The sequence below is a fragment of the Ambystoma mexicanum genome, chromosome 1q (genome assembly GCF_040938575.1).
Source record: "Ambystoma mexicanum isolate Mex_15411 chromosome 1q, UKY_AmexF1_1, whole genome shotgun sequence".
Classification (NCBI taxonomy): domain Eukaryota; kingdom Metazoa; phylum Chordata; class Amphibia; order Caudata; family Ambystomatidae; genus Ambystoma; species Ambystoma mexicanum.
In genome coordinates this window covers 1,081,724,615-1,081,739,794 of record NC_090922.1, presented here as the reverse complement: position 1 = coordinate 1,081,739,794, position 15,180 = coordinate 1,081,724,615, and the positions used below count along the sequence as shown (strand labels likewise).

General features: G+C 47.7%; 1 protein-coding gene across 7 annotated transcripts in view; it reads left to right on the top strand.

Moving 5' to 3' along the window:
* ZNF644 (zinc finger protein 644) overlaps positions 1-15,180 on the top strand; it is a 1,204,777-nt gene that overhangs the window by 403,904 nt on the left and 785,693 nt on the right. For all 7 annotated transcript variants that reach the window (XM_069641773.1, XM_069641770.1, XM_069641775.1 and 4 more), the window contains exon 3: positions 10,794-10,853. The gene's annotated coding sequence lies outside the window, so the exon portion shown is untranslated. The remainder of the gene's footprint in view (positions 1-10,793; positions 10,854-15,180) is intronic.

Below are 15,180 nucleotides of genomic sequence, written 5' to 3'. Positions count from 1 at the left end.
CCCGGAGAGCCTGGTAAAGTCCAAGCACTCGAAGAAATACTCCTCCAAGAGTCCTAATCATAAAGAGTCTCACAAGGACAAGTCTACCCCTTCTAGGGAATCGCTCCCTGTCCCACAGGAGGAGGCTTCTTTAGCTGAAGCCTTACAGAACAAGGGCCTAGCCTCACCTACACCCTTAGGACAAGTCTTTACCCCTCAGTACCCTGGGGTCATTCCCAGTTCAGCCCTTTGGACTGTGGAGGACATAGACAGGGTCATGAAAGAAGGACCTTTATGGCCAGTTTGTTAGGAAAAAAGAAAACCTTGAGCTTACCCAAACTTTCAGGCTACACCTCCTTCTACTGAGGCTCCCAGCCCGCAGCAAAAAGAGCTCGTCCAAAGTCACTACCAGTCCAACCAGTTCTAAGTGATCTATATGACATTCATTCAGACACTGAAGGTGATGATGAGGACTACAAGCAGTCTGATTATTATTATGATGGTGAAGAGGCAGCGGTGTATACCCTGGCCTCATCAAATCAACAAGACTCCCCAGTGGCCGATTCGCCAGTGGATAATCGGCCCCCTCCATAACATGTTAATCAAAGCAGATGAACACTTTGATATCCAGACACAAGAAACCCAGCTATAGAAATACTTTGTGGAGGACATTTTGGGAGACAAGAAGGCTGCCACTCAGGCTGCCACTCAATTCATCCCAATTTTACAGTCTGTCCAAAGGATTCAATCCTTGGAGACACCTAACCAGGCATTGGTGACCCGCTCTATCAGGGGCCAGCTTAAGCTTGTGGTTACAACTACCTGTAAAAGGGCAGAGACACCATTAGCCTCTTCAGAGGCTCCCCAGACAAGGAAAGCAAAAAAGCTCTAGACCATGAGAAGGAAGGTAGCGACGTCGGCAGCTTTTCAAACTGGAATCGCCAACAATTCTACACTGTTGGCAAGTTAGAATTCCCATAAATGGGATGAAATGACTACCTTAATAGCTTCTGCTCCTGAACCTTTAAAGTCTCAACTAGCCCTGGTGGCAGCTGACGGCAAAGCTGGGTCCAGCTGCATTCTCAAGAATAACCTCGACGCCGCAGATAATGCGGGGGGAATTATCGCTGAAAGAACCATAATCCAGCGCCACGCTTGGCCTTCGCCAGTCTGGCTTTAAGCTTGAGACCCAGGCTATGTTACTTAACATGCGAGTGAAACTGACAGTTTTATTCGGCAGAGCGGTAGAGGATGCACTAAAGTCTGCCAAAGAGGAATACAACGCACAAAAAGTTTCTGGGGTAATTGACAAACAAGCCGCCTAGACAGAGGGGCAAAAAAAATGTCCCTGTTTTTCGTGGCCAAAATTCCCAGAGGTTTCGGTTATGGACAAAGTCAAAATTCTTCCTGGAATAACCAAGGTCCAGCTTCACAGGTTTACCAAAGAGGCCAACGCCAATCCCGCGGCCAGGGGAGATCCTGGATATAAAGAGGTGGAGGAACACCTCCCAAACAGTGAAGGCCCGCTACAGGTTCCCTCCCATGCCTCCCCAGTAGGGGGATGTATTTCACACTTCACCCACGCATGGGAGCGAATAAGCCCAGACAAGTGGGTGCCATCAACAGTTGCGGGAAGTTATTGTGTGGAGCTCCGCCAAAGACCATCGAACCATCCCCCGGTGCCAGAGAAGGTCAACAAAGGAAGAACAGCTCATCCTTCTCCAAGAGGTCAATGCGCTGCTTCTCAAGGACACCATAGAGATTGTGCCGTCCAACGAGGTAAAAAAAAGGGTATTTATTCAACCTTGTGCCAAAAAAAGATCTATATATGCGCCCCATGTTAGACTTACGCCCTGCAAACACTTATGTAAAGCTACAAATTCTGCATGACACCACAAGAGCTTATCCCCCCTATAAGATTACATGACAACACTGGATATGAAAGATGCCTATTTTCATATTTCGATGTTCCCAGCGCACAGAAGACTCTTACGTTTCAAGATGGCAAACCAGCACTACCAATTCAACGTGCTACCCTTCGGAATAGCGTCTGCTTCAAGGGTATTCACAAAGGTACTGGTAGTGTTGGTGGCACACCTGCGCAGGGAAGCAATCCCAGTGTACCCCTACCTGGATGACTGGCTGATCGCAGGGGAATCACCCCATCTTTGCAAACAAAACCTGCAAAGAACCATAAACCTTCTCTTCTAATTGGGCTTCTCAATAAAAGAGGAAGTCAAGTCTTGTACCAAACACAACAAAACAGTTCTTAGGGGCGGTCTTACACACAAGCAGGCTTGGCCTTTCCATCCATGGAAAGAGTTCAAAACATGGTTCGACAAATGCCTCTGTATCAAGCCGGTCGCCAGATAAGTGTACACAATGCGTTTACAAGGCATGATGGCGTTGTGCATATACCTGGTACCACATGCACGTCTGTGCATGCGCCCCATGCAGGAATGTTACGGTGGTCTCAGGCAAGCGGTCAGTGGGACCAACTAGTGTTCGTTTCGCTAACACTAGTTCAAAACCTATGCTGGTGGACAAAGGAAAACCTGTTAAATGGAAAACCCTTCCACGAACCGGAAGCACAAGCGATCGGTACAACAGACGCATCACTCTCCGGGTGGGGGGGGGGGCTCATTACCTTCACCACACAGTACTTGGTCTGTGGACTCATCACGGCACAGAACCACATCAACCTGCTGGAACTTCTAGCAGTATTCAAAGCGCTTCAAGCATTCGAAGCTTAATTGAAAAACCAGTCAGTTCTAATTCTAATAGACTGCACCACTGCAATGTTCTATGTGAACAAATAGGGGGGGCACACACTCTCCAAGTCTGTCCAAACTGGCACAGAAAATACGAAGGTGGGCACTCAGACGGGGGATGTCCCTATCCTCCCAACACGTTCCACGGGTACTCAACACTCTAGCAGATGCTCTGAGCAGAGATCCCCTACCAGAGGAACACAAGTGACAACGAGACTCAGGCTCAAGTGTCGTAGACTACATCTTCTCTCAGTGGGGTTACCCCACGCTAGACTTGTTCGCTACAGGAGAAAACAAGCAATGCCCAGACTTCGCGTCCAGGTTCCCCCAACCGGACTCCAAGGGGAACGTTCTATGGATGAAATTGTCAGGGAAATGTTTCCCCCCACCCCGATTCCCTTTAATGAGCAGGGTAGTGAACAAGATTCACGGAGAACAAATGATGCTCATCCTAGTTGGTCCCATGTGGGCAAGACCGGCATGGTATCCACATCTGCGCAAACTGGCAATGTGCGATTCCCATCAAACTGCTGTGTCAGACGAACCTATTGACCCAACACGGGGGAATAACGGTACACTCTCAACCACGCTCAATGAACCTGGCAGCTTGGCTCCTGAGGTCACCTTAATTTGCCACACCGGTGTATGGATATCCTCAAGAAGGCTCGTAAATCGAACACCAGACACTGTTATTTCGAGAAGTGGAGAAGATTTGTAATTTGGTGCCAGTCTAAACAAACCTCAAAGAATGTACTCTATCCCACATTCGAAATTATATTCTCCACTTGTTAGACTCTGGGTTAGTATTCAACTCCATAAAGGTCCACCTGGCGGCTCTATCGGCATACACCACCTCTCAGAATAAAGTATTGTGGTGGAAAATTACAGTTGTTGAGACCTTCGTGGAGGGGGTAAAGAGACTCCACCCTCCAATTTCTAACCCACCGCCAGGCTGGGATCTCAATGGTGTACTCGCTAAGCTCATGGGGCCCCAATTCGAGTCTATGCATAAGTCGAGCCTTAAACACCTGACATGCAAGACTGCCTTTTAAGTGGCTATTATTCCCATAAGAAGAGTTAGTGAATTGCAAGCATTGTCGGTGCAGGACCCTTTCTTTATCAAATTGGTTTTACGTACTCATCCGAGGTTCTCTCCTAAATTCATTTCCAAATTCCACGTGAACCAATCCATTGAGCTACCGGCCTTCTTTCAAAATCAAACTAGCTCAGCTGAGTTAAAACCCCACACATTGGATGTGAGGAGGGCAGTCCTTTACTATGTAAACAAGACCAGACTGCTAAGGAAAACAGACCAGCTGTTTGTCTCCACAGCACCAGTAAGGGAGCGAGACAGCATTTCCAAAAATGCAATCTCTCTCCAGATGGATAGTCAGATGCATACAACTGTGATATTCATTATCAAATAAAACTCTGCCTTTCACACCAAGAGCTCACGCCACAAGGCGCACAGGAGCTTCTTTGGCCTTTATCGCAAATGTCCCCTTAAACAGCATTTGCAAAGCAGCTACATGGAGCTCAGTACACACTTTCACTCAGCACTACTGCATTGACACCCATTCCAAAGCAGATACACAGGTGGGACAAGCGGTTCTAAAACATCTGTTTGCTGCTGCTCCTTCTCACAACCCATCTTCTGCTAACCATTCGTAGCATGTGATCTAAGCAGATTCCACAAGCTTCAGAAGGGATACATTACGCACCGTAATCGTATTTCTGATGCTTGTATCTGTTTAGATTCACAAGCGCCCACCCTTCCTCCCCTGTGAGAAGCTCCATCGATGTTTTATGAGCTTTTCTGATTTTTTTCTGCTTGGATACACCTGTACTCGCGATACACTTCGTGGTCCCTCAGATTGTTTTGTTTCTGACATGAGGTAACATGAAGCGTGAAGGACCATGGGTACCGTCGACGTCACACTAGGGATAGTATTACTGGCACGCCCGACGTCCCTTTTCGAGTTTCGAAAACCACAACTGTAATACTCTGTAGCTTCCACTGGATGTCGGCCCATGCATAGCATGTGAATCTAGGCCGATACATTAATCACTGTAATCGTATTTGCTTAGAATCACATACTTTGCATAGACCGACATCTAGTGGTTGGTGTGTGCAGAATATTTCTTGACTCATTTTTGATTTTAAAAAAGGGACGTTGACCCGCCGTCCATGTAAAATGATCACTTCTGTGTTACTTCACACTTCAAGGTCCACAGATAGTTTTCTTCTTTTCCACCATCGGGTTGGTTGCATTTGGGGGGGGGGGTTCTAGTTTTTCAGTTAGTTGCTTATCAAGCATTTGTCTATTAAAATAGATTATATTTCAGATTACTGTTGTCGGCGACAATGATCTGCGCAACCTGCCGCTTTTGACTGCGACTTCGCAGCAATTGGGGTTTCCGGTGCATCGCTGATTACAACTCTTCAGCCGAGTGGGTGAACAACACTTTTAGGAGACTGTTTCCACACAGGTTCCCCATGATATATATCAACTCGCTGTCCTCCAGCGCTAAACATGGAGAAGACTCCTTTTTAAATGTTGCCATATCTGTAACCGTAAATTTCCCTGGAAGGATGCACACAAGTGTAACCCTGGTCTTCCAAGAGACCACCAGAAGGCCAAATGTACAGCGTGTCAGCAAATCAAGACAAAGATGCTTAAGCTTCAGCGATCTAATCACTTGGCAGCCTACATGAGCAAGTTGAGGCACCAACGGAATACCCCGCCGATGGGGAAAAGTCTGAGGCAGACAGAACAGTCCCGACTGCCTCTTGCATGTTTAAGTGTCGCTAATGAAAACTGAGGATGCCGGCGTGCCAGGCCTCTGCTTCGAACGACTGGTGTCCCACTCTGTTAAGGAGGCTTCCCCTGGTGACAAAGGCAAACCTATAAAGCACAAGCAGTCGACAAAAAGTAAACAAAAGTATACTGTGTCACATAATCACTTCGTCCACGCCACACATTTCAACGCCCCGTTTAAAAGTGCCAGGATGTCAATAGAACATGTCCCCTCAGCAAGTGTTTCGGCGGCTACTAAAACCTCTGTACCAGGTGGATCTTACGCTGCACATGTTTCGAAGGCCACACACGCAAAGCTAGTTCTGTATCCAAAATAGCCTCACACCCCCATAATAAACACGGCAGGTGCTGAAACGACTGTTTCGACAATTGTAGAGACAGAGGTTAGGGGGCACCTACCCTTCAGTGGATAAACTAAAACATGGGCCCAAAGAAGTCAAGAAGGTGGTTTTTCCAGTCTAGGACACCCCTTGTAGTGGTGCTTGGACTAAAGATATGTTTAAGAAGGCACATAACAAAATGTCAAAGGGGAGACTACATGACAACACGGGATATGAAAGATGCATACTTACCTATTTCAAGGCTGCCAGCACATCAAAAATACCTAGGCTTCAAATTAGGCTTGGAGCACTACCTCAATGTTCTTCAGAGTCATGTCAGCCCCCTGGGTGTTCACAAAGGTTCTAGCAGTAGTAAGGGCACACCTTTGCAGAGCAAGTGTCTCAGTGTACCCTTATCTGGACGACTGGCTAAGAACAGGGAAGATGACGCAAATCTGTCTGCAAAATGCACACAAGGCAATACATCTTTTGCATCAGCTAGGCTTCTCAATCGATGAATAGAAGTTGAGCTAAACTCCCAGTCGGGCGAAAAACGGGTCCTAGTAGCTATAAATCTAACAGACGGATTAATCTCCCCCCTGCAATCAGAGGGCACAAACATACTAAAGCAGAGCCCTTGTTATACAGTCGGTCAACAGATATGAGCCTAGAAAGTAATGCACCTCCTTGGAATGATGGCATCATGGATATTTATTGTCACATGCACGGCTACACGTGTCTAGTGCCAGAATGGTTAGCGAAACAATGGTTGCAGGCACAAGTCAATTGGGCAGATCTAGTGTCGATTTTGGAACCAGTGGTATTGGTGCTTCAGTTGTGGACTGAAGAGAACCTGGTAAGGGTGAAACCCCTTTGTCTGCCAGCCAACACACAATCGACGTATCTCTCGGTTTAGGGGAGCCCATTGCCTCCACCATACAGCGCACGGCATGTGGACACAGTAGCCAAGAAATGCATAATGTCCTGGAATTGCTAACAACCTACAAAGCACTAAAAGCTTTCCAAAACTGCGGAAGAATGTACTAATTATAACACAGCCTCCATGTTTTACATCAACAAACAGGGTGGGACACTCTCTAAATCTGTACATACTAGCTCAAAGTCTGGAAATGGAGCCTACAGAGAGGAATTTCTCCTTGTATCTCAACATGTTCCAGGGGAACTGAACTGCCTGGTAGACACACTAAGCAGGAACACAGATCAACCCTCGCCACACAAGTGGGAGCTGCATTCAGACGTTGTAGACGAAATGTTCTCATGTTTGGCTCATGCAGACATGGATCAGTTTGCTACAGGAGAAAAGACAAAATGCCTAGGTTATGCTTCTACGTTCCTGAAGAAGGGGTTCAAGGGGAACGCACTGTTGATCAATTGGTCAGGGGTGATATTTGCATAAGATATTCCACCAATACCACTCTTGAGCAAGACAGTCCACGAGATGCAGCTTGAGCACTTAACGATGATCCTAGTTGCTCCAATGTCACGGCAGACGTGGTATTCACATCGTCTGAAAATGTCAATTTGCCCACCAATGAAACTAAAATGCCCTTAAAACAGGTCATAGATTCAAGGGTTAACACTACACCCTCATCCTCAAACATTCAACTTAGAAGCCTGGCTACAGAAGTCCTGAATTTGATCTTAATTTACCTGATGGATGCATGGAAATATTAAAGGAGGAACGTCAACCAAACCCTAACACTGACTGCTACTTTAACAACTGGAAAAGATTAGTCGTATGGTGCGAAGACCAATGCCAACCCAATTCACTGTTCAGCATCGCATATAGTGCACAATCTACTTCAGGCCTAGTTTTTCATTCATGAAAAGACAATTTAGCTGCATCGTCTGCATATACAACATCGCAAAGCAACGTTTCTTGGTCGAAGATTCCCTTTGTTAAAGCTTTCATGGAGTGAGTAAAAATGCTTTATACTCCCATTACCAATCCACCCTCTGCGTGGGATTTAAATGTTGTATTAAGTAAGCTCATGGGACCTCCTTTCAAGCCTAAACAATTCTCAAGGCACTCGCAAAGTAACTTTCCTTATAGCCATCCCTTTTATTGGAAGAGTAAGTGAGCTTCAGGCTTCGTCTGTAACCGAACCTTGTGTGCCAATACATAAACAAAGTGGTCTTAAGAACGCACCCACGTTTCTCACCAAAATGTATTTCATTGCAGTCCAATTGAATTACCATCATTCTTCTAGGACCCTCGGAATTATGGAGATGGCACTACATACACTTGATGTTTGGAGGGTGGTCATGTACTACCTGCCACATGGATAGTAAGATACAACCGTGCTACACATTATTCAAGGAGTTGCCGTTTACTCCTAGCGCACATTCCACACGTAGTACAGGAGCTACATTAGCCTTCATTGCTAACCTATCTCTGGAGGCTATTTGTAGAGCAGCCACATCGAGTCCAGTACACACTTGCACTGAACATTACTGTGACACAGGCAAGAAATAGCTCATAGGTGTGTTGAGCAGTATTAAAGCATTTATTTGCCTCTGTTCCTGCACCCCCTACAGTCACCTGGTACTGCATGCTAGTCTATGCAAACCAGATGTGACTATCACCCTATCTCCATACCCCCTTTTTGCGCAAACTCCTTGAAGCTCGCCATCTCAGAACTGATCCATCAGCCTGAATCCGTTGGTTGTCTCAACGACCACCAGTCCGGCTTCGGAGCAGCCAGAGGCACGGAAACTGCTCTCCTGAACACCTGTGATGACTTGCTCTCAAATCTCGATTCCAACTCTCCATCCGTTCTTATCCGTCTGGATCTTTCCTCTGTCTTGGACACGGTCACCCTGACAAATTGGCTCTGTGACCTCTGTGACACCCTTCATCATGGGCCTGACACTGGACTGGTGGACCTCATTCCTCTCCGACAGACCTTCCCAGGTTCAATTGGGCCTGTGTCACTCCCCATCACACTCTGCACCTGTGAAGTCCCTCAAGGCTCTATCCTCTCACCATGGCTCTTCAACATCTACATGGCCCACCTGATCTCTTCCTGTCCCTGCTTCCAGCATTATGCAAACTACATGCAGCTCTCCTTCAAGCGTCCCACCACTGCCTCTTCCTCCTCTCATCCCTGACTGCTATTTAGGCATGTTGTACTGCCAATGATCTCTGCCTTAATGCCAGTAAGACTGAGTTACTTCTCATTTCACCCCAGCTCCCCCCTTGCCTCCTACCCTCGGACCGCCCTCTATGGGTCCCCAACACCCTCTTGTGAGGCAAAAAACCTTGGTGGAGCTGTGGAACTCTCTAGGCTGGACTACTGCAACAGCCTCTTCCTCATTCTTACGGTATCCTCCCTTCATCCCCTTCAACTAATCCAGAATAGGACTGCAAAACTTATCCATGGCCTCAAGCCCAGGGACATCATCTCTCCTACCCTAAAATCTCTCCACTGACTCTCGTTCAAGACCCTCTGCAACATCCACAAGGCCCTCTTGGGCCTGGGACCCAGCTACATCCAACTCACGCCCTCACTACTAGAGCCCTTCAGTCTTCAGCTCTCTGGAGATCTGACGCTTCTCTAAGCATAGTGTGGGGGTGGGGAGAGTTGATCTCTCACCTTTGTATGAGCCTCCCTCTGGAATGGTCTCCCTGCGCCGGCTTGAGCCGGACCTCCTTAAGTTCCGGACGTTTTCAAGACCCTCCTTTTCTCTTCTTCCCTCTCCCCAGCTAACGCCCCTGTCTGCCGCTGCGATGGGCTGCCTGGTTTCCCTCTAAATTCTACAGGTCACCAGACTTAACCCCCTCCCGCCCCCAACTCCCTTCCGGCCCTGTCCACCCCCACTTGCACTTAGCATGTGGGCCCTCACCCCATGTAATACCTGGTACTTGCCAGCTGGCCTCCCCTCGGCACTCTACTAGCCCCTGTGTCCCTTCCCTCCCAACACCCCTCTTTCACATGCTCTCTCCTTTGCCCTGCACTCCCCTTCTCACCATAGCGCTTTGATTTTGTGCAAACCGGCACTCCACCCTCCTCCTCCCTACCCCATCCCCCGCAACTTGTTGTTTCTGCACTTGCATGATCCGAATGTCACAAGGCCTGGTAGGACTGTTCTTTCTTTTTTGTCCCCTCCCTCTTTTTTTTTGTCTTGTTGCACCTTGAAACATCATTATTGTATAGACTCATTAAAAATATCAAATAAGTAACATTCTAAGCAGATCCACAAGCCTCAGAATCATGCAAACATTACGTACTGTAATCTTCTTTCTGATGCCTCCAGTATCTGCTTAGATTAACTTGCGCCCACCCTCCTCGCCTCTTTATGAGTAGAAAGTAACCTAGTCAGCATGTCTTCACATGCATTATTCCCTATACGTTATATGCAAATTCAGGTCTGAAACCAATATGAGGACCTCAACACGTGAAGGATCATGGTTAATATGCACATTACAGTAGGGATAGTATTGCGTACGTGCCCTATTGACGTCCTTTTCGAAATCGAAAATAAGTCATGTGATTGCATCAACCTCTACATGTTGGCCTATGCAAAGAATGTGAATCTAAGCAGCTACAAGCACCAGAAAGATTATTACAGGTATTTAATGTTTGTGATTATATTTGCTTCCTCAGTGTTTTTCCATATATGTATTAAACCAATTTGTTTTTCTTTTCATTAATATTTCAATGTTTTTTCTATTATGTTCGGACTTCAAAATTATTAAAATCAGTGACATGCCTTTGCCATAGTTAAAGGTGAGCAGTTATGATTTCATGAAAATGTGTTTTGCAATTCCTTACTTGAAAACTCACCAAAAGAATTGTTAGTGTAACTATTCTCATTAGACCGTGATATTTTTCAAATAGTGCATTATTGTGTTCTTAACATATATTTGGTTTTATTTACAGGAGGAGACTTTTGTGCTCACTTGTACCACGCCAGTCTCATTAGGAAGAACTATAAAACGGGTATTTCTTATGCATTTTATTGTCTTTATATTGCATTTTTGGATATCACGAACATACATTTATCATTGAAACTTCATTGTTCAATACCTGGCAACATGCTGTTGTCTAATCCCAACTACCCTTCTCCCACGCACCTCCCTGTTCCGTCGGATTCCATACTCCAGTCCCAAGTATTTCTTATGAATGTAGTTATTCACCTCATGTGGACAGTTTTTTTAAAATTTTAAAATATTTCCTTTTTTTTTGTCAGTGTAATCTGTAATACAACTGCTAATAATATACTGCCTGTGTAATTGTTTTTTATTTTTCTCATTTACTAAGCGGAAGGAATATTTTGTATACCATGCAAACATATACACATGTAACAGTGAAATAACTTGTTTTTGTTGTGCTTGCCCATCCTAGGGTATGCATTTTACTATGGAAAGCGATAAATCCAAATACTCCCACGTCATGTCACCTTTCCTCCATACTTGTGGGACATTCCGTCCTTTGGGAAGGGATTGGAGCACTTTGAAGCATATTATTTTTACACTGGGCCACCGCATGTGATTGTAGCTCCGCCTTCCTGAGCTCCGCCCTGCACATTGCCCTTCAGTCCTTTTCTCTGCGTGGTCGGGGTTGGACGCACTTGCATCACAGGGAATATTTTTCTTCATCTTCCTTTGTCCTTCATTCCTGCTCTGGTTCCACGGTCCTCTTTCTTCAGTCTATGACAGAGCTTCTATGGATATGTGTACTGTTCATCATGCAAATGCCGTTTCGCGAGGGCGGATCCCCACTCTTTGCCTGGAGTGCTTAGGCCCGGAACACCGTTGGGATTTGTGCTTCTACTGAAACTCTCTCTCCGTCTGGGTACTCCAGTGTCGGCATGGCAGGAGGTGTTTCAATGCGTACCCCACCACATTTACAGCCGTTCATTCAATGAAGAAAAAAGGAAACGTCCAGTAAGTTTGTTCCTTTTTAGGGCACCCCGGCCGGCCAGGGGACTTCATCCCAGGGTCGTCTGGGTCCGAGAGGGGCTCATGTGGCTCTATTACCAGGGATCTCCCTGAGGTCTCCCGAAAGGGATCTAACAGGCGCTAGAGTTTCCTCCGAGGACCCCTGCAAAAGGGCTGCCAAAACCAGATCTTCATCCTAGGTTCCCCTTTTGGGGGCTAAAGTTAGGCCCAGTACTTCTGGGGCTGTTGCCACTGGGGTCAGCACTGAAGTTTCCACATCTGGAACTAAGTGTACAGAGTTTTGGCTCGAGGTCCCTGTCAAGGCGACTGAACGTACCGGGTTATGCCCGAGGTTCCCCTTCTTAGGGCTATGTCTAAGATCAGCAAGATGGAAGGGCCCCCTTTGAGGGTTCTGGCTTCAGGGGGTGACTTGAAGCCTTCGCACACTCAGACCTGTGGTGGAACCGATCCTGCTGAGGGGGCAAAGAAACCGTTTAAACAACTTAAGTCTTCGAGTACTGTTTCTGCCGAGGTTACCTCATTTGGGCCTAATTCATCAGCAGTCTCTAAGGTGTCTCAAACACTCTAGATCTTCTAGCTCTGGCGAGGTTCCTTGTCACAAGGCTAAAATGGAACAGAAGTCCTGTGACTCCCCTGTGGTGACCACAGCCTCACTTACACCTGTGACGCAGTTCGCCTTAGCCGTTAACATAATGGCCGTCCAACCCCTGCGGTCCACGGCTGCCATTTTACTACCTCTCTTACACCAACTTTCACCATGGCTGGTGCTGAGGGGCCTGTGCAGCCTTTTCCACTTTTTGTGGATAACAAGAACCCGTTCTGCCCTCCAATGATTTGGTGTGCTTGGACTCCACTGCCACACAGTCTCGCTCCTTCCTACGTCCACTCATTGGTTTACGTAGATCCAGTTGGAGGAGGGCCATCTTGGCAACCATCCTCTTTCCAATCCTGGAGGGTATGCCCCTTCCGAGCAGCCTCTGCCAACTTCATTGCCTAGACCTTCTTCTGAGGATGGATTTTTTGGAAAGTTTCAGACGCTGATGCAATCTAATTCCCCCTAAAGGCTTACTTTAGGGAAATCTATCCTAATCTGCCTGAACCGGTCCCTGACCCGGCCCTCCCTTTGCAGGTGCCGGTAGTGCCTCCTCCACCACTTCCTGTGGGGCCTCCTCCCTCTATCTCCACTTTCTTCCTTGGATAAGACTCCCGCTGCACAGTCAACCCTGCCCTTGGGCCCTGACGTGCCACGTGCGGCGGGTCAGGTTTCTGCTCCTGCATCACTGGATGAGGATCAAGTGGACCAGGACAGCGACAACCCGACCTGCTCTATTAGAGCCTTTCACGACCGTGTTGTGGATATGATGGCTTTGCTAGACATCCCAATACCAGAGCCTCTAGCTCCACAAGGAGTGCTTTCTGGAGCCTTTACGCTGCCGACACACGAGCACACTGGCCTGTTCCTTCAAAAAGGATGTCTTGGCCGAAGCCCCCAAGGTCTGGGAAAAACCTAATTCTGGGCAAAACCTAGACAAAAAGACATTTGCTACACGCGTCTGAAGACCTAGCCTTGTCTGCATGTCCACTCCCCTCATCGGTGGTGGCAGCAGCAATGCTCCAGTCGGTGCCGGCCTCTACATCCTCAGCGTCTTGGATCCTTTCCAAAGAGGACAAGCTTCTTGAAACCATTGGGGGAAAATGTGTTTCCAATTCGGCTCTTCAGCTGCGTCAGGCTAATGCCGGACTTAACCTGGCGGCTGTTAATGTCAAATTGTGGAAGGAGTTCTGGCGCAGATCTTCTTGAGGCTGCGGCCCATAATGTAGACAATTGCTCTCGAGGCCTTATGGTCAGAGTAGACATCTCCCGCCAAGCGTGGCTGCATGCTACGAAGTCTTTGAAGGAAGTTCAGGACAAGGTGTTTGACCTCCCCTTCAAGGTTGAAGAACTGTTCTCATCCTTTACGGATGAGGAACTTGAAGACCAAGGCAAGCAGTCAAAGTGCCAAGTCATTGTCAGTCATTGTGAAAACCCCAGCAAATGCAAAGGTCTCAAACAAGGTCCTTCCGATTTCAGAGGCTTTCAGGACCGCCATGCGTGCTGCGCAGTGGCTCCTGCTGTCCCTCGCCGTAAGCAGCAAAGGCGAGGTGGCCAGTTGTTCTCTCGGTCAACAGCCTCCTCTTCAGCAGCGGGTGGTCTCCCTGCCGATAAACCATTTAAATGTTTTCCATCGGTCGCACAAGACTCTGGTGGGAGTACGAATTTCGTCTCATCTGGAGGCGTGGCAGACATCACAGAAGACCAATGGGCTTTGTCCATTGCCCGGGCGGGCATCTGTTTGCTCCCCCCGCCCCTCCACCTCACCCTTTGACCCACTCCAGCAACTGGATCGCCCTTCCTCAGAGCCGAGCTACAGAAACTTCTAGACCTCAGAGCAGTGGAACCTGTTCCCTTGCGGGAGGTGAGGGCTATTAATCCAGTCTGTTTACAGTGCCCAAACCCAAACAGGCTGGCCTGCGCCCTATCTTCGACCTCTCCAATTTCAATCTTTCTATCCCAAGAGAAATTCAAGATGATTACGCCCTGCTAGATAAAGTCCTCACTCTGGAAGGGCGATTGGCTCAGCGTGGTAGACTTTTAAGTTGCCTACATACATATTCTGATGTTGAGCCCACATCAAAGTTTCTGCAGTTCTCTGTGGAAACAGACAATTCCAGTATCGTGTGCTTCTGTTTGGTCTCAGCTCGGCACTGCGTGTCTTTACGAAGATGTCGGTCATCAGTCCTTAGACTGCAGGGAGTTCATGTATATCCATACTTGGATGATTGGCTCCTGTGCAGTCCTTGCCCACAGACTGATACCGGCAATCCTCAGTCGGCACCTGTTCCATCTTGGGCTGTCAGTGAACTGGCGGAAATCATCGATGACAGTCGCTCAAGAACGGATCTTTCTGGGTTTCTATTGGGATAACGTGAGTACCAGAGAGTTTCTGACGAAGGACACGATTGCAGAACTTTCAACCACGTGCCAGCTCTTCCTGCAGTCCTCCCACATGTCGGCCTGGTGGTTCCAGACACTCCTGGGCCTCATAGCCTCTTTGTGTGTTAGCTCTACCTCTTGCACGCCTGAAAATGAGGCACACTCTGCTTGCTCTTTGGAGCTGCTGGTCCAAGGCTACGGATCCGTATTCCAAGATGATTCCAGTCCCATCCTGCATGACGGCGGAACTTCATTGGTGGTCATCCGCCAACAACCTTTCTTTGGCGACCTCCTTCCAGGAGCCCTGCCCACAAGCAACGGTTACTACAGACTCCTCCCTTCAGCTGTGGGGAGCAACACTGCGTCAAGTCAAGGTGTATGATTTGTGGAC